Source organism: Schistocerca gregaria, chromosome 2, assembly GCF_023897955.1.
Source record: "Schistocerca gregaria isolate iqSchGreg1 chromosome 2, iqSchGreg1.2, whole genome shotgun sequence".
NCBI classification, from domain to species: domain Eukaryota; kingdom Metazoa; phylum Arthropoda; class Insecta; order Orthoptera; family Acrididae; genus Schistocerca; species Schistocerca gregaria.
In genome coordinates, this window is record NC_064921.1 from 367,240,950 (window position 1) to 367,268,241 (window position 27,292).

Consider the following 27,292-nt stretch of genomic DNA (forward strand, 5'->3'; position numbering starts at 1 on the left):
ACCAGCACGTGGTATTTTGTGCAAGAGTCACACTCATGATGCCAGACAGCCCCATGTGGCTAACGATTCACAGTTTGCCGATCACTGGTATAAATGAAAATTGATATGACCACACGCACGTCATAGATAAAGTAAATGTGACGTTATTTTCTTGTCGAGGTTTTAACAGGCTTGGAAAGTGAATGAAAGTTTCTTTTTCAAAATCTTGAGCAAAAAGAGATTATTTGTTTTCAAATGGAGTAGCTTCTTGTAACATTAACAAAACTGAGTTTCTTTTTTCCTGTAGTTTCAAATAAAGTTCATTTAGATGAAACGTGACGCCTACAACAAAATAAATGGACTCGCCCAGGTCGAAAATCGATTTTTGCACCGAAGTTGCAAACTCACTGTGTATCACACCAGCACGTGGTATTTTGTGCAAGAGTCACACTCATGATGCCAGACAGCCCCATGTGGCTAACGATTCACAGTTTGCCGATCACTGGTATAAATGAAAATTGATATGACCACACGCACGTCATAGATTAAGTAAATGTGACGTTATTTTCTTGTCGAGGTTTTAACAGGCTTGGAAAGTGAATGAAAGTTTCTTTTTCAAAATCTTGAGCAAAAAGAGATTATTTGTTTTCAAATGGAGTAGCTTCTTGTAACATTAACAAAACTGAGTTTCTTTTTTCCTGTAGTTTCAAATAAAGTTCATTTAGATGAAACGTGACGCCTACAACAAAATAAATGGACTCGCCCAGGTCGAAAATCGATTTTTGCACCGAAGTTGCAAACTCACTGTGTATCACACCAGCACGTGGTATTTTGTGCAAGAGTCACACTCATGATGCCAGACAGCCCCATGTGGCTAACGATTCACAGTTTGCCGATCACTGGTATAAATGAAAATTGATATGACCACAAGCACGTCATAGATAAAGTAAATGTGACATTAATGTTAGTTGAGAGGATGTCAACCATAACTGAAGGAAAATATTAAAAGCGAGATTATTGATGAGCCGCGACGAAGAGAGATGAGAGCGAGATACGAGGGAATCAGAAATCAGTAACAGTGAAAAGGTCTCTTTAAACCTGGTCGGGAATAGCACGATGACAATTGACGGACGAAATATCGTACCCTTCGGTACAAAGACTGCATCCAGGAGCGGCACCAAGGGCGGAGAGGGTGGGGAGATATCGGAAGTCAACGGATCGTGACAGTCCAGGGACTGTGACACTCCGCCCCCTACCCTCTCCCCGAACAAAAAATTACAAAAAGCGTCAGTATTTTAACATGCATCAGTTTCCGAATTTCTCAGATTTTGGAGAATAAATTAATACGAAAACAAAATATCATGAAAATGGCAAGCAATTCTAGAAAATTTACAGCTGTTTTTGAAGCAGGAAACCTTTCACTCGCTTTTCCATGTGGATGGGCCTGCGGTCTGACTGCAGAAAACATTGCAGTGACGTAAAGGTGCCGATTCACAAGCGGATCGTACCTATCAACAACTCAGTTCGTGAGCCCATTGTTAGATTCAGCAAATCACTGGAAGTTGGATGAAAAACACAGAAAGAGAAACTAAGACACAAATAACAAAGATTGACTACTCAGAATACAGGAGGGAACAACTGAAAGGAACAGCACCCCCCCTCCCCCCTTTCCTGTATTTGTGCGTTCGCACAGACCAATACAAATGCTTAGTGAAATATAGGTAATTGTGAGTGCACACTTTGATTTTATATATATTCTGAGATTGTTCCTTCCATTACACTATAGCCGATTGTTTTCCCTGACCTTACCCACAAACCTTTTGTGCGCCAACCTTTGGAGTTCGGTAAAAGTCAGCACTGTGGTGTATTTTTGTTCTTTCAGGCTAAGGCTACACAGGCATTTCTAACGCAAATGTTGTGCCATAAATAATGTAAGAAATATGGACACAGTGTTGGGGTTTAAGATGTGGTTACACGGTACTAAAATTAACTCACATAGCCGAAGGACTTCCATGTCGTAACGCGGACATATAGGCCTGAGCCCATTTTCTTCCTTGTAAAGAACCAAGTGGTGGCTTCCACGCTCCCTACAAAGGAAACTACGTTAACAATATTGCGTGTAGCCGGCATGCGACGTTTAACTCCTAAAACGTCGCGTTATTCATAACGTGTGGTATATCTAGGTGTCTAAGTTAAGAAAACGATGCGGCAACTTCCGTAAAATTGTTGCTTTAAAAAATGCACTATTCATATTCACCATTAATGGCAACAGGCATACCATACGAATTACATCGGTATTCTTAGAGGCATAAAGGCAAACGCCTAGTCGTTTCTTTGCCGTGTGTGATATCTGTGGCGAGCAGAAACGCTAGAAATGAGCGTGCTACTTACATGACTGCGAGTTGTGGCCGCCATGATGCGCCAGTATCCCCAAGCGCGGGGTTCCCTCGGCCACAAAGCCAGGGGGAGAGTAACCGGCTGGGTGGCGTGACCCGAGGCAGGCATGGAAGGGAGGGAGTTAGGGAGTTCCAAGCCGCGAGACATGTGGCGTTCTAACTACCGTTTCGCTATCCACGGGAATGAGGGAGGAAGCTTAGGAAAGCCAGTAGGATTTCGGATTGGTGTTCCTTTCATCACCTACCACCAGATGTTATCTAGTAAAATAAACGCCGATGTATAAATCATTCTTAACCCATTAAGCAACGACGAACCAACAAGGGCTTGTCCACAACACGAAGCCTCTCATTATGATGGACTATCGAATAAGTGCGTTTACTACGAGATAAAAAAAAATTTAAGCGATACTGTATTATAAATGTAGAATTATAAGATGTAGTTCATCTCATCAAAATGTCACTTCCTTTCTTCATTTATTACTTAATTTTCTGACGATGTATTTTGGTTGACGTATACACTCACTTTTACAGAACTGATCGATTCAGTCATATTTTATTATGGAGTGTAGCTGAAAGTTGCTTTCTAGACCTGAGATGTAGTAACATGTCCCCCTTGCGTTACGTAATAGTAATTCTTTATTTCGTATGAAAAATAATAGTATGTAATATCGTAATTTATAAGCTAAACCATGTCAACAGAAACATATATTTCTAACTTCACAATATCGGTTCAGAACTGCTTCCAAAACGAGGAAATGAAATATGTACTTCATTTCGTTTCGTGCGTCCACTCACTGACATTATTTCCTCTACAGCGAATCTCCGTCCCGCCGAAATCCGTACCACGTGAAGCCAGAATTTGCGGCTCCTGCTGGCGGTAAAGGGTGGGTCCTCAACCTTCCTAAATGATGTCTTAAGCCACAGATATACGTAACAAGGATGATTTGATATCCCTATATTTTCAAAAAGTTATCGATTTAGTATCGTACCGATCCTTACGAAAGAAAATACTAATGGACTATGTGAATCATATAGCCCGGTATAGTTGACATCTGTTCAACGATATTATACGACATTCAGAGTTTGCAATGTCGGTCGAAATCGATCTGACAAATAGGGATATAAGTCTCGCCAACCATCTTAAAACAATTACAGAGGAGGAGGCGTGTGAAGTGCCGTATTTTAGCCTCTTCCTGCTCTTTCGTCGTAGTCGCGCAGTTAGAGGCGCCATGCCACTAATTGCGCGGCCCCTCCCGTCGGAGGTTCGAGTCCTCTCTCGGGCATGGGTGTGTGTGCTGTCTTTAGCGTATGCTAGATTAAGTAGTGTGTTACGTCTAGCGACCGATGACCTTAGCAGTTTGGTCCCTTAGGAATTCACACACATTTGAACATTCTTTCGTCATCATTTATTGAAACAAGTCACTAAATTCTACTTGCATTTACCACACATGCATTTAAGACCAATAATACGCTAGCTGCCGACGCGTCGCCTAGTAATAGGATTTTATAAGATTATGAGCCACACTATATGATTAGTATTACAGCTCACTAATAACATATGTGACAATTTGTACATTTTTGTGCAATAGTTAAGTCAAGAATTGTGGAAGTAATTTTTATTCTTCTGCTATACTCAAGAATACTGTTGTTGCTTTAAAGTTATGAACTATTGTTAACGAGAAAATCAGGAAGGAATTTGGAACTGTTGTAGTACGTGCAGTTGCTTCTAAAACAGTACACAGAAGCCGTGAAGTGTGTCATATGTAAGCATTACAGAATTTTTTGTGCTGTTTTTCTCTATGTCCAAATACAGAATCGCCGTAAATAACTATCCCATCTGATATTAATGAAGGAAAGTGTCCAAAGTAAACCACATTTTAAACATTTTAATCCCCAGACTCAGCTATCACACGTAAAACAAAATTTGTCAACCCATATCAAGTTTTTAAAGAATACGTACTTCCAGACACTTCTGTCATTCTAACAAGCATTTGTGTTTAAATAGCCTAAATCTATATAATTATGTATAGAACAATGTTATCATTAAAAATTGATGAAGGTGTAGCAGTGATGGTCTCCTATCTGATCACTGGCTGGAAATGGGCCAATGAACCGTAAGGGGAAACAAAATAAATTACTGTCTTTTGATAAGTTATGTTTAAAAGAAGTCACAGTTGTTCCAGAAGACATTGTTTCTAACGTTTTCGAATATTCTGTGTTTCACTGACTAAAAGCATTTGAGTTTCCAGCCTGGTGGCAATGTTGGGATACCGCGACGTTCGTCAAAGGATGACAAGTATGACAAGTCGCAACGTCACAGTATCTCAGCAGAATAACCAAACTAGAAAACTGAGATGTTTTTTTCAGTGGTGTACGCCGGTAACACATACACTGACCTCTGTTTTTCAAGCTGTCTTTCCATCATACTCCACTCTTATTGCCACAGTTGCACACAGCCTATTTTCATAAAAATTTCCTTTAGTTCTCTTTCGGTCAGTACAACTCTGGTGACCTTGATTCATAACGCCTAGATCGTCAGCCAGGAGAATTATTTCAACTTCATCCGTATAAGGCGGGAGGCTATTCAAATGTAACAAGAATCGCACTGGACCCAACATCGGGGCCTGTGGCAGACTAGCAGAGATTTGTCTCACCTGGATATCACTCGTTATCCAAAATGATGAGCTATATTACTCGATTCACTCTTTCCAGTTAGTTACGTATGATGTAAATTAGCATTATGTGCGCATTCAGTGTCATAAAATTTGATTTGCTCCGAAAGAATGTTGCATCTGTCCAGTCAAAAGCCGTTGGTAGAAAATAAAAAATTCCCAACGGCGATATGTTTTCATATAAAAACTTTATTATTTGGTACTTGAATTAACAGAAATGCTCAGTCATTATCTTCATTGCAGACTTTTGATGTTAACAGCGAAACTATCGATGATTATTAATATCTGTCTTTGATACGTTTCCATGCTACAGATTTCACGTTCTAGACACAATCCTTTATAGGTGTTGTAATTAACATAAATAGCAGTGTAATTATTCAGCTGTTAGTTTCCTATTTGCAGTGACCTGACATAGCTTCGCATTTGTTAATTTAGGGAACTTAAGTGGTTGTGCTACAAGTGCTAGTCCACATCAAGATGAAGGTTGGTTCTGCTGTTCATTCAGCAAGCAAGAAATGCTGTAACAACACTGATTTGTGACCAATAGCCTCATCGCCAACTCTGGCCCTCCACTTTTTATAGAGGCCAGTGTGTTCTACTTGAAGTTTCTTATACACTGCCATCGATATTTTTTTCTCATGTCACAACGTTCAGTACTGTGAATACTTCTTTTCTGCAGATCTGTTTTACAGATATCTTCAGTGATTTGATTTCTCATTGGCTACTCATTCCTCATAGATAAGATCGATCCCTGGACATGTCCAATAACAAGTGCGGCAGTTCTTGCCCTGAAATGTGAACAATTGTTATGCAAGGCAAGGCTTTTCTTTTTCTTCACTTTTGACTGTTGATAATGTGTAGAAGTTTTGTCGGCAAACGCGTATGAAAGTTGTTACACTTTAAAGGTTTGATTTCGTTGTGGAACGAAACAGCAGTACCTCGATCTTAAGAAGTTTTTCATTCAAAACAGCAGTTTAGCTGAAAAGAAATATTGGATGACAAGGTGATACTCACTTTTTGGCCAGAAAGTGAGAATTAAGCTGAATACAAATTTTTACGTTACTTGGATAGTCGAATATTTTGAGTATACCTAAGGACAGTAAAGCTAATTTTAAAAACAAAATGAAAAATTATCTTGTTCCATTAATGTATTTTTATTTTGGAACAAAATTAATACTAATATACTATATAATTATCACTCTTTTGTTTACTGGTACGTTGATAAGCATTTTCAAAGATTCACAACGTAACGAATAACCCATTACATTTAAAGCATGCAACCACGTAAATTCACGGTTGTATGACCGAAATTTAATGATTATACATTTTATTTATTCGCCTTTAAGTGGCAAACGCACATCCACGTATTAAAAAACAGAATGTGTAAAATATTCCGCAAATGCCAAACGTCAAATGTTGTGCACTTATAACTTAATTAAGCATGTAGCTAACTTTATCACTTCTCTCAGAGGTAGAAGCCAATTATCTGAACTCAGTAACTTACTGAACGATGTTTGCGGTACCTAATCATTAGCAAAACCTTTTCGCGAAAAAATACAAGCATAAATATAAAATGAACGGATAAATAAAACAACAGATGAATCAGGTGGAAATCGTTTGGCGAGATTCAGTGCATTTGATGAACACAGAACACTTTCATGGAGGAATGTTTGTAGTCGTTACACCGTTCTGGCTGCAAGGGGTTTTGGGTTGCTATGGAACACTAAATTTGTGAGGAATAGCCATCCACCTGAGGGATTGTTCAAAGACAGCGTTGCCACAACGATCTTTAGATTTAAACCACTTAGAAGTTTACGCAGGTGGTTTTTTGTGTATGAGAATGTTGTGGTGCAAAGACTCCAGATCCGTCTAGTAGTTACGCTAACAAGTTAACGATACACGATTCGCAGTGCTTTCGTTTAGTTTGTCGTTCAGCATTTTTTGGTTGCAGTGATGCACAGTGCTCTTTACTCAGCCCTGTGTAGGTATGAACGTCATGTGCATCGTGTAAATAAGGAAGTAATCTCGCAAACGACTAAAGCGGTTAGGAAAACATACCCTCGTAAAGGCGTTCGATTTCTTTGCGGGTATGGAGGCAGTTGAGTTACACAATGAGTTCAATGGAAAATTTCCTGTTATCCTGTATAATTATTAGAATTCTTATTTTGAAAATAGGGACGCACGATACTGGAACAGATACTACCACATGAAGTAAATGATTTACTAACTATGTTTCCGAGGTATCAGCAGTAATATCGCTTGGAAGGTGCGCCTTGAATCCAGGGACACCTTGTTTACGATTCTGGGTACACTTGAACTTCAGGCAAGGGAAGCGATAAAGTCAATAAACTCCTTAAATGAGATCTTAAATCCTTGTAGAAAGCTCTTAGCTGCAGACAAATAAAAGGGAAGCAGAAGAGTTTAGCGTTCCGTTGACAGCGAGGTAATTAGAGACGGAGCACAAGCTAGGGTTACGAAAGGATGGGGCAATGAAATCGGCCATGTCCTTTTCAAAGGAACCGTACCAGAAGTTACATGAAGTGATTTAAGGAAATCGCGGAAAATAGATGGAAATGGAAAAGAAGTATCTCCAACAGCGATCAAAATCCGCCGTTTAGATATTGTTTGCTCGTGTCGCGTGGTGTTCGGTGACGGTGATATACATAACGTCATTTGTGGCACTGATAAATTAGTGATTGACTTTTGCTGAACCTTCGTAAGGCTGAAAACATATTTGTCAATCGAAAGAACAGAAAACTCAGTATCTATATATCAATATGTAACGTGAAAACGACGAAGGAAGTCATACTTTAATATGAGCTGCGTTTTTGCGCTTCTCCTGAAGGCGTCAACAGTTAAATCTTTTCAGCGCTTTCGGTCAAGGTGAGAACTCTTAGTCTTAAAGAGCGACATGCTGATATTTTTCCTGCTAGTCGAATTTACATGAAAAGGCCAAAGTTTTTGTATGTTAAAGGTGTTAAGCAATGTGTGTAAACCTAGTTACTTGATTTCATGTAGTTTCCATTGATATTTCCACGCAGGTGGAATCCGTTGTCTGGAATTGCAGAATTTTATAACAACCCCTATACCCGTTTATTCATTTAAACGAAAGACATATAACGTGGCTATCTTAAAAAGAAGGATAAAGGAAAAAAGACTTCTGCTGTCCAACTGGCATTACGTGTCGACGTAAGAAAAATATTTTTCGTGATATCAATAACTTTTTGTTATGTTATGACGCAAAACTTTCACCGTCCCCTAATAGTAATTTCAGTGTTCCATAATGAAGCGGGATGGTGTCTTAGTTCCATCCTATGTGGTATTAACGTCTCAGTTTTGCGCCATGTAGTTTGACGAAGTGTTATCTGTACAAAACAGCATGACACTGGAGTGTTTGTATTTCGGCCTGACAAGTGGCTTGAACGAAGGATAATGCAGCTTGTTAAAGGTGAAAAGGAAGTACCCTTCCGATGTAAGATTAATGAGTTACATCGGATGCAGTCACGTTATACGAATTCTTGAGAGTATTAGTGCACAGGAATATGGTACTCCGTCTAACACATAGGTCAGGACATGAGCAAAGCGAATTCAGCGCTTCGGTCATTTGGAGGATAATGGAAAACGGCACACTGTTGGCCAGAGGCTTTTTTTCTCATAATTGTCACAGGAAGTATTCAGAAAAGGAACGACGCAGATGTCAGACAAAGGCGATATTTAGTGTAAAATCTGAGAGTACTGTGTAACTTTTTATGAGACCACCGACGAACTTCTGAAGGTAGTTTCAAAACGACTACATCTGACACCCTTCATACATACCATCCGTGAATGAAACGGGGATAACATACATGGCAAGAAAGACGTACTCTTTCCAACGCCCATAATGTCACATAATTGGGTTTTAAATTTATTTTTGAATATTACAGAAAACTAATACCATTTCCCTAGCTGAGCGGAAGGTATGTACGATTGTAACACGGAAGACCTTGTTTTATCCCTGCTAACGCCAGAGATTTCCCATTAGCAGAATAACGGGACCTATATCTATACCTACGTTTACATCCAAACTCAGTAAGCAAAGTAATCGTATGAGACGAAGATACTTCCGGTGTCATTGTCATTTCCCCCTTCTGTAGCAGTCGCGACCGGTGCGCGAGAGGAATGGTGGTCGGTTAGCCTCCGAGTAAGCTCCAATCTCTCCTACTATACCTTCAAGGTTCAAAAATATTCAAATGTGTGTGAAATCTTATGGGACTTAACTGCTAAGTTCATCAGTCCCTAAGCTTACACACTACTTAACCTAAATTATCCTAAGGACAAATATACACACACCCATGCCAGAGGGAGGACTCGAACCTCCGCCGGGACCAGCCGCACAGTCCACGACTGCAGCGCCTTCAGACCGCTCGGCTAATCCCGCGCGGCATACCTTCAAGGTCATTTCGCGAGATATGCACTGATTGGCTCTCTTAAAAACGTACGCCCTCGGATGCACAACGTCCCACTCTTGTAACATCTGCTACTATCATTGGATGAGCATCTCTGTAACTCTTGCTGAATGAACCTGTGACGAAACACGCCACTTTTCTTTGGATCTTTGCTATTTTCTCGGTCAATCGTTATGTGGGAAGGGTCTCAGGCAGACGAGTAATTCTCAGCTATCGTGGAACGAGGATTTTATAAACCACCTCTTTCGTGCATGGACTACACTTCCCTAAGATTCCTCCACTGAATCTCACTCTGGCAGCTGCCTTTCCTACAGTTAATTTTATGTGCTCGTTGTACTTTAAATAGCTCATTACGCACACCGCCAGATATTCAGTGGATGTGAGAGTTTCTAGTATTTGTTCGACAATCGCATTATCATAGAATGACAGGTCATTCGCCTATTTATGCTTGTTACTTTAGAGCAGAAAAGCTGGCGCAGCATAATCGAGGCTGGTCTTCATTATCAGCACCAATGTCTTAAAAATATTTTATCCAACGTCAAGGTATGGGGCCACTTGCTGTTTAGCAACAGATATACACTTCCGACACGACCTTTTCACAATGTATTTACTACTGAAAGGCGTCACCGTGACGTAATCTACGTCCCTGACCACCATCGATCAGATGCTCATTGGTTGTCGACTGACGTTTGTCTCAGACACGAGCTGTCGTATTATGGCGAGCTCTTTGTAGCGCCTTGCGCGCGCTGTACGGACTATGAGAGAATGGAAGCGAATCAAAAGCTCAAGGGCTCAAGGCAATCGAACTGATGGACCGGCGCTCCCAGACATATCGAAGCTTTGAACTATGGGTCAATTGGCGGTGTGTCGCTCGAATCAGTCGGGGGGTAGCAACGCCAGCGCCTCGCTCCATTAGCTGGCGAGAATGTCAGCTCTTGCCGTAGACTTGTATGGATTACTGTATTGTGCTCGATTCCAATAGCACCTTATATTACGGTGTAAACTCCGCAATATTAACACATGAAGTGACCTTACTGTTCTTTATTTCGTATTGGCCGAATTTTTATCAACATCAGACTACGGAGAAAATTCTCTGGATGAATTGGCAGAAATTTTGTGTTTAAAAAGAAGCATGTAATTTTGGAGAAGAGTTTTCTTAGTATTTATGATTCTCAACGGCAAGTTGGCAGCTTTAAGTTCAATTCTCTTGCTCTTAAAAGGTCAGAAGCCAGGCAACGGTGTATTACGTAAACGTCTTACAGGCAGCAAGATTATCAAAAGCAGAGCACTGTTTCGGTGATTACACGAACGGAGAAACGAAAGGGCAATGACAATGGAGAAACTATTCCATTATTCAGCGTATGTGGGCAGTGAATAGAAACTTATGTGGAAATATCTACGAAGTAGTCGGAAATTTTGTTAATCAGCATGGTTTCTGAAAAGAGAGATCTCGTAAAGGCTTTGCACAAACTTCTAAACAGCATGTAGTTCTTATTTGACAGGTATTTTAAGTGACTATTGTCACAAGTTTCATACACATGTGTAGAGACAGGTGTTCCGCAATGATTAAAGAGAGCCTGTCAGGCCCAGACCAAAAATCCTCAAGGAAGTTTATTTCAGTAAAGATAAAGGAAAATCTAAAGAACTGGCTGTATGAAGAAAACGGATATGTTATTAAGGCGTGGAGGAAAAGTTTAAATAAAAATAGATTTACGAAAGTGAAACTACCGAAAAAATGTAAAAGCCTTTGTTCGACGGGAAATATAATAAAAGTGGTGGCGTCTTTTATTTCAGTGTCCCATCTTAAAATAATGAGTGACTATCAGAAAAATCGGTAAACCAGTAATCGGGCGTTATTGTGCAGAGTTACTGAACCGTTTGAGTAGTCACCTGAAGCAAATAGATTACGACTGGTACGCAGAATGTGCTCCTGCGTCAGCAACTGGGCTTCGAAACAGCTTCCAAACCAATTTTCTCCTTTATAATACTTAGATTCGCAACAATATTTTAATTGTATCATCTAAGGTTCTTTAGATTTGTTGTTCCTTCCAGGACAAGAAGAGAGGAGTTCTTACTATCATTTCTATAAATACGATGCTATCTACAGCAAGAAAAGTCCTCATAAATATTTTTCTCACTTCCTTCAACACAACTGGATTTTCTATGGCTTTCAAGTACTCAGTGTACAATATTAGCTTCTCGCTCATGATTTTTTCTTCAAGTTTTGTTTCTGTTCTTCATTAACGTCGACTTTTCCTAATTTATCGTCAATTAATAGCTTTCTTCCGTGAAATATTTTGACATGTTACAACAACAAAAGCAGCAGTTTTGTCGACTGTGTAATCATCGACATTGCTGAATCTGTTTGTTAAATGGTCGGCTGCACGGTAATTCGAATTTTCACGTGATACTGTAGGCTATTATGCATAATGAAGTAAAAGTCGGATAACAGTTCGGTGGAATAAGAAAACATATCACTTCCAAATTGAACATGCCTAGTAAAGCGTTTCAAACCAACGTTGTTCTAAGGACAGCTTCAACTTCTACATTAATGATGCTTTTTCACATTTACCATATTCAGCAAAGTTTTTTTTGTGTCAACACTTTAACTTCCATTTATAGACTTACGCAGGAATGATGTGCTTCGTTTCTTGAAACAAGCGAAAAAGTGAAAAATGTAGTCGGGAAATGTTGCTGTCGACAACAGTTTTGTTTTCGAACATTATTGCTATTATTAGATTATCTATTACTTTCTCTAGATCTGTTCAATAGGGTACTGAGGTATTACTCGTCATACTCGCCAACATTGTTGTTCTAATTTCGTTGCCTGTACAGGTACGATAACTGGTAGTTTATTGAAACTTTCTGGCAGATTAAACTGTATGCCGGACCGAGACTCGAACTCGGTACCTTTGCAGAAGAGAAGCTGTGAGGACTGGGCGTGAGTCGTGCTTGGGTAGCTCAGTTGGTAGAGCACTTGCTCGCGAAAGGCAAATGTCCCGAGTACGAGTCTCGGTCCGGCACACAGTTTTAATCTGCCATGAAGTTTCATATCAGCGCACACGCCGCTGCAGAGTGAAAATCTCATTCTGGTAGTTTGTTACTTTAGATCGGGAAATCATAGAAAGGGTCAGTTCTCAACCTCAGGAAAGTATCAGTATCAGCGTGTTTTGTAAAGGATAAACTATGCCTAACGTTCTGTCTCAAGGATATTATGTCCATAGAACGCAGCCGCTGAGGTGAAAGTTTAGTTACTTACGTGGTTAATGATTAAAATTAAAGAACATTTTGCGTATTTGCTGCTTCGTCCGTAAAACGTTGAATATAAAGTGTCTACGATCACTAACGGAAGCTTACACCTTTTTGTTTGCTAGCGTATTCGTCATTCTTAATAGAACCCGGAGTCCCTGACCTGCATATAGCTACATAGAATCAGTGAAAAATTTCCATGAACATTAGTCCGAACTGAGAAAGAGAAAACCACGCCTAATTCCTTCAAAAAAGGTTTTTAATTTTGTGAGTGCTTATTTCAGAAATGGCATCAACAAAAGGAACAACGCCTTCCCCTCATTTTACTGAACATCACTTATGAGACGTGTTTACTACTGAAGTACAAAAGAGAATTATAATTCTGCTTTTATAAAATCTCCACCACTTCTCTGATCGATCTAGGGCGCGGTGAAAAACATTAGTCGAATGGCAGTGTCAATGAAATGCTTAAATAAGGGCACTATATGTAATTATACCGGTTTATGGTTGATGTTTCTTTATGTACTTAGTAAGAAATACATGAGAAAAGTAAAGGTATCATCAACGCCAAAGTAGGTTCGAAGACCACAGTGCTGTACGAGACATGCACTTACCATTATCCAACCTGGCTTACCCAGTCTGTTAAGAGCCCACCATCTACTGTAGATTACGAATAACTGTGCAACATGTACGTCTTCTTCATTTATTTTTATTTCTATGGCATTCGCACATATGCCAGCCTAAGTGTGGCATTTAGCCGGTTTTTTATGCTCTTTTAGGCGAATACTGAGCTGTTCCCTAGACCGTCTCGGAAAATACGATCCACGAATAATTAAAATACGGTAACACACAGAACAAAATTTATACGATTCACAGACAGGTAGCGCAAACAATTTCCTTCCCCTGGGTTAACTGACGACCGTGGCAGCGGTCAGGACATTAGGCAAAAAGGGCAAAATAAAAGTGATTTGCCATATCATGAAAACAGTGGATCTTATTCCGCAGAACAAACACTAGGAAACAGAGACAGCACGGGCAGAGATTAAACTTGGTCGGTATTCTAATGCGTTAGTATGGAACAGATTTATGCTAGAAAAAGTTAGTTCATATTTTTGCCACCAGGTGCAAATTTGGCGCTGTGAATACAACATAGACGTGTGGAAATGTTTCGAAATGTAATGCGTTAGGAACGGGACATGGGTAGAAAAGGGCAAATAAGTGAGAAACGCTTAATGTTGATAATATTAACCACTGATTATAAAGTTTGGTCAATATGAGCACTGGAGACGTCGACGAAATGCTGTACAGCCCCAGTTGTGGCGCGTGGTGTTCAAAACTGGAACTACCTTTTCAGTGTAAACCGGTTCTTCGTTAAAGCATTAGAATATCTATCAAGTTTTTCTGCCATACGATAGTTACTGCCCACAGTGGATCTATGTGAGTTGCTGCACTTTATTTGTAACCACCCAGTGCATACATTGACATAGAAAATTCTAGGACCTAGTGAGGATTAACCCTAAGGTGTTACATTTGCAATCTGAATTTTAACTTCAACGTCATAAAATGTATGCACCTGAATGATGTGAATTTCGGCTTTCGGATAAAGACTGAGGCAATATGCAGTGTGGCTAAAACAAACTGGTCCGGAAAGTACTACCTGCACCATAAGATAGGCAACTCAACTTACACAATCAGCCTCATGTGTAGATGACGTATGATGGATTGCCTATCTTAAGGTGCATTTAATATTTTCTGGGCCAGTTTTATTTCGCCTACCCTGTGTATAGAATACCGTTACTGTAAGGTGTTCACGCATGAGCAAGCAAGTGAGGATACTCGATTTCACCCTGTAAGGTACAGTAACTTAGTTTGATGTGCCTAAAACGCAAACAAAAAAAAGGTGAATATAAACTGGTGTTCAAAAGTCTCGCTAATGGTTATACCATGTGGAAATGTTCCCTATGTGACACCGGAATGTTGCTGCGAGATGCGGCGTAGCACGGTATATGAGCAGTCTCTTAAAACAAGTATGCAATGAACACTGCACACGTCGCGCGTTAGTTGAGTTGGGACGAAGGAAGGATAATCAGTGCAAGATTCATGGATCATAGTGAAAGGGGGAGTCAGTTGAAAACGAGATAGATGGAAAACAGTAAGTAAACTTAATTTACACATCCTCTATACAATCCTCGATCTCTCCCCAAGCGATATCCATATTTTTGGACGCCTCCATAAATATATTCGTGGCCGTCGATTTGCTTCGCACGGAGAGGTGCACGCCCGGCTGCAATCATGGTTAGGTAGGCAACCGCAAATATTTTTGCGTGAAGGCATTGACCGTCTTGTCTCACAGTGCGATAATTATATTAATAGTTACGCAATTACTTTTGAAACAACTATCAGTTTAGTTACTTTTTTCCATCAGTCTCGCTGTCCTTTGACTGCCTCCTTATGTATCGGAGATTACATGTGAATTTTGGTTTTCAAGGTCAACAGTGTCCAGTGCTGATTTTCAGTATCGCAGAGACAAAGTTCTTACACGCGTAAACCACTGCACAGAATGACCACAAGTGTTTGACGAATGGACGTTACGTCGCCTCTGGAGTGCCCGATTGACGGTCTGCAGTGCCTGATCGCTGCCGATTTGGACGTGGAGCATAAGGAACCAATTTCTACCCGGATTGTAGAGAAGCACATGCACCGCATAGACTTCAGCAGCTGCTGGCTACCTTGCGTGCGTTTGATGAAACCTCGACACAGAAATCAACGACTGGCATGGGCCATGGAATAGTGGCTGCGTGTAGCATGGTCCGATGATCCACGGTTTCAGTTGAACAGAGATGACGGGTTCGTGAGAGGGAGGCGTGTGTCCCATATATCTATGCTCCCTGCGTGTCAGCAAGGTCTTACGTGTCCACATGGTCCCAGAACTGTCCCGTTGTCAGGCTGCAGGAGACAAAGCAAGAGGCACGTTATGTAGACAGTCTTGATAACTACCGGCACCTATTTCTGGTACTGGAGTAGCCTGTTGGAGATACCATGCTTCAACAGGACAATGCCACATGTAAAACCTATTTGGATTCACGGAGGTAACTTGATGAACATTCCAGTGATCTCAAGACCATGGCTTGGCTCTCCAGGTCACCTGATACTAGCACAATCTAGCATTTATTGGGTGTTGTCGATATTCGTGTACGTTGGACTGCCCACGCGCAATGGAAATATTTCATATCTCGTAGCTTAGAAACAGGCCTGACCTTATCGACTGTGTCAGTATAGAGACAGGGGTTAGTGATTATGAGGTGGTCTTAGCGACAATGGTTATTACAGTTAATAAATTCATCAAGAATGCTACGAGAGTATTTATGCTAGAAAGAACAGATACGGAGATACTGACATCATTTAGTTCCAATGTGATGGCCACAAAGGGAAGTTGGAACTTTTGAGGAAGAAAACATGGTTCAAACAAGCTGGAATACATTTATTGTCCGTGCTGTTAGCTAACTTCGACTGTCAGTCATTTTCAAGCATCAGAAATACATCCACCAAAATTGTGACATTGGTTTATACGTTGTCTGTCTACAGAGAACGTCTGGTATACATGTATACTTCATAAAAGAAGTTAGTTACTCATACTTATCACAAGCCTCAAGCTTCAAGCTTCACATCGCATCCGACTAAATAGCCAGTACATTTGTAAAGGCACCCATTCCTTTCCTGTGCGCGTATAGCACAAATATAACCCAATAGTTCACTAGATTACATCCAAAAGTAATTCACGTGCAGAAAGCTGCCGTACCATAACATACGGACAACTGTTATGGTGCAGCCAAAGATATCTAGAATCATCATCTACGGGTAGCCAATCCTGCTAGTAATATTGTAGCGCATTATTTACTGGCACTTTATGTTTGTTACACTCAAGCGCGCCAAGCAGAACAGCGCAATACAAATCGATAGAATATGCGGTAGAATAATAAAATAAATTGAAGAGCTCATACGAAAGTTTATAGTTAGTTGTTCTTCCCAAGCACCACGGGACACAAAAAGAGGAAAATGACAGTGGCACTTGCATCATAAAATTAGAGCTTTCAGCACAGTATATCCCACAATTATGAAAATGTCCCGAGCTATTATGCCTGGTGAACTTTTTGAAAAACTCAAAGCTTCTTACCCACATGCGAAGAACATCTTCAGGGAAGGAGTCGTGGCTTTCATCCACTGCACACAACGGCTCGCTAAAGACTGAGCTGAAATTCCGCAGCGAGTTGAATCAACGGAGAGGCGCGATGTCACATGTTTTTGAAATTCTAATGCAGCTGGCTGCTGTCGGTTGTTATCGTACACTGCTGCTATCGTTGCTTGGATGGAGACCACTACGCTTCCACTTCACTACTGAAAATCATGTGCCGCTGAATATAACATCTTCCTCTTTCCGAAAGAATAATTTGTCGAATTTAGCAATCTGTGTTGCTTCTCTGTGGAGCTTATCAAAGTACTCGCATGTGGAAACCAGGATCTCTGTCTTATCACACTGTCTCCTGTGGTTTCCTGATTGCAAAGTGCTCTCTACCACAGCTGATAGACGAATTCTCCCTTTTTTTTATTCTCATGTATTCGTTTGTCATCCAAGGCTGTCTTCAGAGTGCCCACATATTACTGTCCGCATGTACGTGATATTCTGTATACTCATTCATTTCGTTAGTGGTAGGCGAGCATCCTTGGCCGAAATATAACGCCCTTGTATCTTGCTGGCGTTTTATATATAACTTTACAGTTGTACTTTCTTAGCATTCAAGGGCAGGCATAATATCGCTGGAATATTGTTAGTTACAAACAAAATCTAAAAAGGAAAATGTTTTATAAAGACAGAAAGGTTTGAGAGATGCAGTCCAGTATTTTAATATTGAAGCTGCTATGCACAGTACTAGTGTTATGTGTTAGAATCTAACGAACCAGTACAGATATTAAAGTAGCCGTTAATGGAGCTACTGAGTCATGACTTTATTACTTTGTAGCTATAATTGAAATAAACAACTTTTTCATCCTTCGCATTACAGTCTTCCGGTAATTATTCATGTTGCTGTCGTATGTTTTCTAATGTGGCCTACCCATAATCCACTACGTCGTCGAGAGAACTTACTTGATTCAGTGAGTATACATTTGTCTGACTGCATGCCCCGATCAAATTAATATTATTTTTATTGTAGTAACAATTGCGACTTCCACTCGAATCCAAGTTTTCCTGTTCAAATGTTTCAAATGGCTCTGAGCACTATGGGACTTAACTTCTGAGGTCATTAGTCCCCTAGAACTTAGAACTACTTAAACCTAACTAACCTAAGGACATCACGCACATCCATGCCCGAGGCAGGATTCGAACCTCCGACCGTAGCGTAGCGCTGTTCGAGACTGTAGCGCCTAGAACCGCTCGGCCACACTGGCCGGCCAATTTTCCTGTCAGTCCTAGTAATTTACAACAAGCATCAATATGTTGCTCGGTGAGAAACCCACAGGTTTTGAATGGTATTCGTATTGTAATTAAATGTCTCGCTGCCATAAGTCAAAACTGGTAGTACAGACTGATTGTAAACTATTCGTCTCAGACAGCGCTTATTCTCCGCTTTGAAACCTTATTTAACTATTCAAGAGAATTTCGGACCATTCTTACTTTCATGTTTTTATCTTTCCCGTTCTCTTCAACTGTTCCGAATACAAAAACTCTTCAGCTGGTTCTGTAACTTTGTTGTAAATTCTTAGTACAAGGGCTATTTTTTTCCAGTCACCGATCGGTCGCGTAATGGAAGTCGCAGTGGAAATAAAAATTATTTTATTAGCAACATTTAGCTATGTCTTCCGGCTCTTTGTCTTGATAGTCGCCGCTCTGACTTAGAAATTTGTCGTAGCGTGGTAGCGTGGTACCAACTCCCCGCCATTCTCATCACAGAAAGCACCCGCCTATGATTTCCGTTAATTCCGTACGCTGCTCTGCAGCTTGTTGTCTCTGCCAAAATGCTGTTAACTCATCCAGCGGCTCGTGTGAACGAAGAGATGAAAATCAGAGGCAGCCAAGTCCGGGCTGTACCGTGTGTGATCAAACACGTCCAATCGATAACGCAACAGGAGCGTCTTCGTTGCGCTTGCAGTATGCTGACGAGAATTGTTCAAATGTTCACATGTGTGTGAAATCTTATGGGACTTAACTGCTAAGGTCATCAGTCCCTAAGCTTATACACTACTTAACCTAAATTATCCTGAGGACAAACACACACATCCATGCCCGAGGGAGGCCTCGAACCTCCGCCAGCCCAGCCGCACAGTCCATGACTGTAGCGCCTGAGACCGCTCGGCTAATCCCGCGCGGCCGAGAATTGTCATGAAGATGGAAAGTCAAGACAGTTACTTTATGTGGGCTGCATGAAATCAGACGAAACTCCTCAACAGGATTTCACACATGAGAGGAGACAAATTTTTCGAAGCACCTTTATGTGGTTGCTGTGCAGCGTGAACTGACATGACGCGACATGACGCGACATGACGCGATAGACGGACATATTAGAGGCACTTCGCAACACACCTGTGTAATTGACAAAAACGTTTTCTGGTATCACTTAATAGCGTAAAAAAAACTATACTAGAGAAACCAATGTTTTAGCTACGTTTACAGTTTCCGTCTTTAGGGTTTACTAGTAGACACCGTTTGTGTCAACTCATGACGGAATTACATCTGTGCAAAACTTCACCAGATTTTCACCGTGGCTTTAATTTAGCGATTGATCGGAGATAAGCCTCCGAGTTTAATTTCAATGTGTTCATCATTTTGCTTGTAATATTAATCTTACCTTGCAGGATAAATTTCAAATGTTAGTGTTAGCGTTTTCCATCGCTGTTGAAAATTATTTGCACACGATGCGAACAGTGCAAAGTCGGCAGCAATATGTAGGAGTTTCACATTTGTCCCATCGAACCTAGTCCTTCTTCACTGTTCCAGTTTAAAGTTGTGAAAAACTTCTCTATGACTACTAATAGTTATGGTGATATGGAATCTTAATGTCAATGTGGCGTCTAATGGGAGTTGTAGCACTGACTTCCGTCGTCTTCAATGTACTAAGAACGGTTGAATCAACGCCATTTCCTAATGTCTGAAACTTCACACCTTCAATTTTGCCAGTTCACTGGAGGCGCACGCGTGGTCTAGGGGTCACGGTAGCTCAGCGTGTTCGGTCAGAGGGTTAGCTGCCCTCTGCAATATAAAAACCTGGGTTAATGGATCAACGATGAACTTGAACAAGCGCCATGGGACGTCCGCCCCTAATAAATAGAACGAACAACAACGAACAAAATGAGATAAAAAAGGAATAGCTTCTTCGACTACTAATCAACACATCCTCGGTCACGGTTTGGAATCTTACCACTGCTTAAATTGTGAATGAAAATCATCAGCCACGGCGGTTGGAGACTTCCGGGACAGGAAGTCACCCACGTTCTGCCAACGGCTTTTTTCAAAATGTTCAAATGTGTGTGAATTCTTTAGGGACGAAACTGCTGAGTTCATCGGTCCCTAAGCCTATACACTACTTAACCTAATGTAAACTAACGTAAGCTAAAGACAACACAAACACCCATACCCGAGGGAGGACTCGAATCTCCGACGGGTGGAGCCGCCCGGACCGCAGCCCTTGTCAAAGAGGACGGAGGAGCAGACAGAGGTTCAAGGCTATCTTGCCCTTAGGGTTGGAAACTGGCCCTAAAGGGCGGAAGGATCAGCAATAATGAACGGCATGCGGATGCAGAAGGCAATGGAAATCACTGCATTAAAGACACATAATTTATATCCACAGGACATGTGGCCCGTAATTGAAAAATTATCATGATGATCTCTCCATTGGAAAATGATCCAGTATTAGTCCCCCATTCGGATATTCGGGAGGGAACTGCCAAGGAGAAAGAGATCATGAGAAAAGATTGAATAACCAATGAAAGGATGACGTTCTACGAGTCGGAGCGTGGAATGAAAGAGGTTTGAACGCGATAGGGAAGCTAGAAAATCTGAAAAGGGAAAGGCAGAGGCTCAATCTAGTTATAGTACGGGTAAGTGAAGTGAAATGCAAAGAAGACAAGGAATTCTAGTCAGATGAGTACAGGGTATATGAACTACAGCAGAAAATGGTATAACGACAGTAAGATTTGTTCGGAGTAGGAAGGTACGGCGAAGAGTGAGTTCTGTGAACAGGTCACTGATTGGATGTTCTCGTCAGAGTGGACAGCAAAACAACATCACATCAATAGTTCAGGTGTACGTGGTAACGTCGCAAGCAGAAGATGAAGACACAGAAAAAGTATATTAGGATATTGAACGGGTAATTCAGTTCGTAAAGGGAGACGAAATCTAATAGTCTTGGAGGACTGGAAAGGAAATAGAAGAAAGGAAGCAGAAGAAAGGATACGGGAGAATATGGTCTTGGCAACAGAAATGAGAGAGAAGAAAAACTACACGAGTTCTGCAGTAAATTTCAGGTGGTAATATCGAATACTCTGTTCCAGAATCAGCAGAGGAAATGGTATATTTGGAAAAGACCGGGAGATACAGGAAGATTCCAGTTAGATTATATCATGATCAGGCAGAGATTTCGAAATCAGATATTGGATTTCAAGGGGTTCCCAGGAGCACATATAGATTCTGATCACAATTTAGTAGTGATGAAGAGTAGGCTGTAGTTTAACAGACTGGTCAGTTAAGAATCAATGCGAAAAGAAGTGGGATATGAATGTACTACGGATTGATGAGATACGTTGGAAGTTCTGTAAGGCTATAGATACTGCGATAATGAATGACTTAGAAGGCAGTTCAGTTGAAAATGGACGTATGTAGAAAATAATCACAGACTATGGAAAGAAAACCATAGGTGCAAGGAAGGTAACTACGAAGAAACCATGGGTAACGAGAAATGCTTCAGTCGATCGACGAAAGAGTACAAAAAAGTTGAATGCACATAAGAGAGCGAGCAGGTGGAAAGATTACACTGAATGTCTCTATGAGGGTGAGAACTTGTCTGGTGGCGTGATAGAAGAAGAAACAGGAGTTGACAGGGAAGAGATAGAGGATCCGGTATTACAACCAGAATTTAAAAGAGCTTTGGACGATATAAGATCAAATAGAGCAGAAGGGGTAGATAAAATTCCAACGGAATTTGTAAAATTATTGGACGAAGTGGCAACAAAACGGCTATGCACGTGTTTAGAAGGCTGGCGATGTTTTATCAGACTTTCGGAAAAACATCATCCACAGTTCCGAAGACAGCAAGAGGCGAAAGTGCGAGAATAATCGCACACCCAGTTTCACAGCTCATGCATCAAAGTTGCTGACAAGAAAAATATACAGAAGAACGGAAAAGAAAATCAGTGATAAGATTCTCTAATGAAACTGTCATTCTGATTTCTGAGTGAAAGTGAAGAAGAATTACAGGTTCTGTTGAATAGAACAGTCTAATGAGTGCAGAATATGGACTGTGAATAAATCGAAGAAAAACGAAAGTAATGAGAAGTAGCAGAAATGAGGAAAGCGAAAAACTTAAGGGAAGTTGAAACGCCCTATCCCAACAATGTTAAATTTGGTGACTTGGCATCACTGTATTTCAGGAACCGCTGTAGCCATTGGTATGAAACTTTTACAGGACATTAATCTATATGTTCTGCGTCTTCTGAACTATAATAATTGCATTTCAGCCACTGCTTTCGGAAATATAATTTTTTTGTTACTCGGTTGAAATTTTGCGTACTTTTTTGTACGTTATCATAAATAGTTTTATTTATTCACAAGATTATGTTCTTCTTCTAGTTCAGTAGACTCAAGATACGTATGTTATTACTCCCTGAAAATTCGAATACTCTAGTAAAAGTGGTTTCTGAGACGTACAGAAAAATGCAACAGAAAATGTAAATTTTCAAGAACGGCTTCCAAAGTTTCAGAAGACTGTAACTCACTCAGAAGTACCCTGCATCATATTGTATATCATCCTCTTGATCTTTTTCCAAGTTTTTCCTTCTTTTCTTCTCTCTGGACTCCTTAGTGGCCAACTGTGCTGCTTACTCTGCTTTATCAATGCGAACCTTGTCTATCTGTTCAAGTTCTCTGATGCAGTTTGCTCCAGGATTAATTCTCATATGCTGTAGCACTTTCACCCCAATGTTGCCATCATTAAAAGCAATAACAACATCACTGACTCCCCACTTTAGTGTCTTAATTCCAACAAAAACATATTTTTGTAAGCGAGTCCATATAAGATTACATTAGTCAACAGCTATTTTACATCTGGTATGTGATACATCAAATAGTATGTACTTTGGTGTGTAGAACCCGAATAAACCTTGAAAAATGTTCTAACACGTACCATTTTTGAGTTTTTAAAGGTTTTTTATTTTTCGTATTCAGTATTTCGCTTTTTGCTGTCCTTCTGTTTTGATGTTCAGTTGTTTGTTTTTGATTTGCATAGGAGAGCTATAAGATCTACAAATCGTCAGTAAATGGTTGGTGCGGTAATCCAGTTTCCAGTGAAAGATAGTACAAACTTTTTGTGTTTAAAACTTACACTAAGAAAAATGGCAACTGATAAATCTCGTTGCTGTCTAAACCACCCCGATAACTTTTATTATGTGTGTGGGAAATTCACTCCAAAAGCCCAAAGAAAACCAACACTGCTTTTATTAAGAAGGCATATAAACTGTATTTTGATTGTCCTGTTGGTGATCAAGGTAAACATATTGCGCCTAATATCGCTTGCATCACCTGTACCACAACCTTAACCGAGTGGTTGAAAGGAAAATGCCGAGGCATGCCATTCGTTGTGTGAGCCTAATTACCATTATTCAGACGGTTACTTCTGTCTTGCAAATATCTCGGGACATTCAAGCAAAACTAGACATAAAATGAAGTATCCAGATGTATCTTCAGTGCATCTGCCTGTGCCTCGTGATGAGGGGTTGCCTGTTCCTGTCCGTAAGTTGAAAGCCACGGAACCAGACACCATGTCAAGTGAATCAGAAAGTATTGAACACATAGAAGAGTACTGCCCTCACTATCATGACACTTTACCTCAGCTCATTAATCAAAAGGAACTGAACGATTTTGTTCGCGATCTAAAACGTCCGAAACAGCAAGCTGAACTCTTGGTGTCGAGACTGCAAAAACGGAACCTTCTAGCTCCAGGGACGAAAATTTGCTGTTTCAGATCAAGAGTCCTTCGCTCAGTATTTCGACATGCAGAATTCAGTGTGTGTTTGTAGAGATGTCAATGCTCTGATGATGCAGCTAGGTGTACAACATAATCCGCAGGAGTGGTGATTGTTTATTGACTCCAGTAAAACCAGGTTGAAAGCAGTACTATTGCATAATGGCAATGTATTTCCATCGGTACCTTTGGCATACGCAGTAGACATGAAGGAAACTTATGAAACCATGGCATTGCTGATAGTGACAATCAAATATAAGCATCATGAATGGCAGCTTTGATGTGATTTAAAAGTTGTTGCACTCCATATAGGTTTACAGGCTGGATTCACGAAATAGTGCTGGTTTTTGTGTCTTTGGGGCAGTCGTGACATCAAGAACCACTATACAGTCAAGGAATGGCCTATAAGGAATTCATATATTCCTGTAAACGTAAATGTGAACAATACCCCATCGGCTGAACCTGATAAAATCATTTTGCCTCCTCTTCATATCAGGTTGGGCTTTATCAAGAACTTTGTAAAAGCTGTGGATAAAGAAAGTGAGGCCTTCAATCACTTAAAAGAAAAAAAAAGTTTCCCAAATTAAATGAGGCAAAGCTGAAAGAGGGTATATATATTAGAACACAAATAAGAAAATTGCTGAAAGATTCAACCTTTGATACCAAACTCATAGATATTCAATTAGCTGCTTCGTCTTCTTTTAAAGTAATTGTGAAGGCCTTTTTGGTAACAGAAAAGACAAAAACTATGTTACCATTGTGAATGATCTGTCGGACAACTATATGGGGTATAGAATGGCGCTTAAAATTTACTTTTTACATTATCACCTTGATTTCTTCGCGGAAAATTTGGGAGTCGTAAACTATGAGCATGGTGAACGCCTTCACCAAGACAATCTTACCATGAAACACCGTTACCAAGGCCACTGGAACCCTTCGATGATGGGTGACTACTGCCGGAGTCTTGTTAGGGAGAGCGATAAAACGGCAAACAAAAGAAGACCTCCATCGTCGCAGTTTTCAAAAACCAAAGACGATTAAAGGTGAAAGCATCTTCTGAACTAATTTGGACCTTTTACTGGCACCAGGCCCATATATACATACAAAATAATATTGATTTCAAACGTTCTGAATGTGTATTTTTGTTTGACTTAATTGTGTCAATTTTCGCTATTACCATTTTTTATTCTGCTGTGTATCTAGGAAACATGACGTCATAGAGAAAAATGTATTCAGCACCCCAAAATTAGGTGAATCCACCCATTTACAAACCAGATGCAAAAAAAAGTCTAAATTTGTTAACTAGTGTTATTCAATGAGTCATTGGGATTTTTCAGTAATTAAGGATTTGCCAGGTCCCTGTAAATAGGTTTTATGATATCCATTACTGCTGCTGGGATGGAATGTTTCTGGCTGCATTTACTGTTTGAGTACTGGCTATTACAGTAATTGCACCATGAATAAGGTCCAGGAAGGCAAAGGAGGTGTACTGGTTTTTCATCAGTTGACCGTCTGCGGAAGAAGGTAGCCCATATTGCCTGCTTCATTGTCAACAAATCCTCAGTATTATTTCTAATGACCATCCCATAATACTGCTGTAGTCCGTCAATCATTTTGTCTGTCACCCTGCCTCTTATGGTTTTACCATCAGAAAGTTTCTTGTCTCTCAAACTTTGTTTCAACTTCCTCAACCTGGTGCCCATCCTCTTCTGGACATGATCAACACACACCAATTTTGTGATAATCTTCTCACCATAAGGCTGAGCGGCTACTACACTATTAAATGCTTTAGAGTCTCCATCACCTAAGAACTTATTGTAAAACACTCCCCTTTCGTTCACAGATTGTCGTAAAGTTTCAATAGCTGCAGAGGCCTCCATACCACCACCTGTTCCTTCATAATTTCTGTCACAGATATGCCCTTCTTCATTCCCTGATTTAAACTTATAACAATCTTTGGTTAAAATCTGGAAATCTATTACCTTTCCAGATCCACACTGGTAACCGTAGCAACAGAATTCTTAGAACTGTAGCCACACTTCCACCAAGTGCCATCAAAAGCTACTGGTATGTCAGTCATACCATCTTTTATTCCAACAGCTTCGTTTGCAACACCCTTCATTGGCGCACGTGCAACAGATTCCACAGAAGCTCCAATAGATCTTGCATTCTTGTCAATTTCACTAGCAAGGCGTGGCATATTCATCACAGCACACATTGTTTCTGCTGCAGTGTGTCCTTCGCCAGTAGCTCTCAATCCATAAAACCACCTAACATTTACTTCAAAATAATTATCTTTACACTTATCAGAATTCCAAAATGATTGAGTATATTTACAACTGGCACAATTAATGATAAGTTTCCTGGCTAGTGAATTAGAGTTCATTGTCTTCATGTAAACCAACTGGCCCTCCACATGTTTTACAACACACACATTCACGTAACACCCTTGTTAGGATGTGTAAATCTATCAGAATATACCTTAACCTAACATTTACATCGCTTTCGTTTTGAGAAAACTGCGTATCACAACGCTCTATTTTAATCTTCGAAGCACTAATGGGTGTTTCTCTAGATACTGATGAGTTTGCCTGTATTTCATTGTCTGTAACTTCACACGCCACATGTTGAACAAAATGTTTCCCTTTATTCGAAGATCTATTACCATGAAACCCACGTTTCTTAAAAAAACTTCGTTTTGGCGTCATACTTTACTTTTTGAGAGATTTATTACTCTATTCATCACTTTTCCCCGGAAAAAAGTCAGCACTTCGACAAACAACGCCTGTTATACTGTGAAACGATACGATACTGTTTTTAACAGTGCTACCAATAGAAACACGTAATTTAACCTCTATAAAAGAGCAATCCACAGCCTTCTATATAAAAAAAAAATTGCCGATTTTATCAGGTCTTGAAGTAATGCACGTAAAAATTTTAAACTTTCAACTGGATTAGATTATATTTAAAAAACAAAGTATAATACTTTCCATGTTTGTTTATAATGTATCATTTTATTCGCAAAATTGCAAAATTTTATAAGGAGATAAAAATCCGAAAATGTGAAAAAAATTCCGTTCTAACGCCCCTTAACGTTGGAACTGGTGATCACGAAGTAGATGAAGTTACGAAAGTCTGCTATCTAGGCAGCAAAATAACCCATGATAGACGTAGCAAGGAGGACATAAAAAGCAGACCAGCACTGACAAAGAGGGTAATCCTGGCCCAGAGAAGTCTATTAGTGTCAAACATAGGAACCCAGCCTTGTAGGGTAGTGAAACATGGACTGCGGAGAAACTGTGACAGAAGGGAATCGAAGCATT

The 27,292-nt window shown here is 40.2% G+C and overlaps 1 protein-coding gene across 6 annotated transcripts in view; it reads right to left on the reverse strand.

The window, feature by feature from the left end:
* The window catches only part of LOC126337083 (organic cation transporter protein-like), a 307,774-nt gene that overhangs the window by 165,387 nt on the left and 115,095 nt on the right, over positions 1-27,292 (reverse strand). Inside the window, exon 1 of one of the 6 annotated variants that reach the window (XM_050001435.1) lies at positions 16,920-16,997. The exons of the other annotated variants lie outside the window; for them this stretch is intronic. The gene's annotated coding sequence lies outside the window, so the exon portion shown is untranslated. Of the gene's footprint in view, positions 1-16,919; positions 16,998-27,292 lie in introns of those variants that run through there. 6 annotated transcript variants of the gene reach the window in all.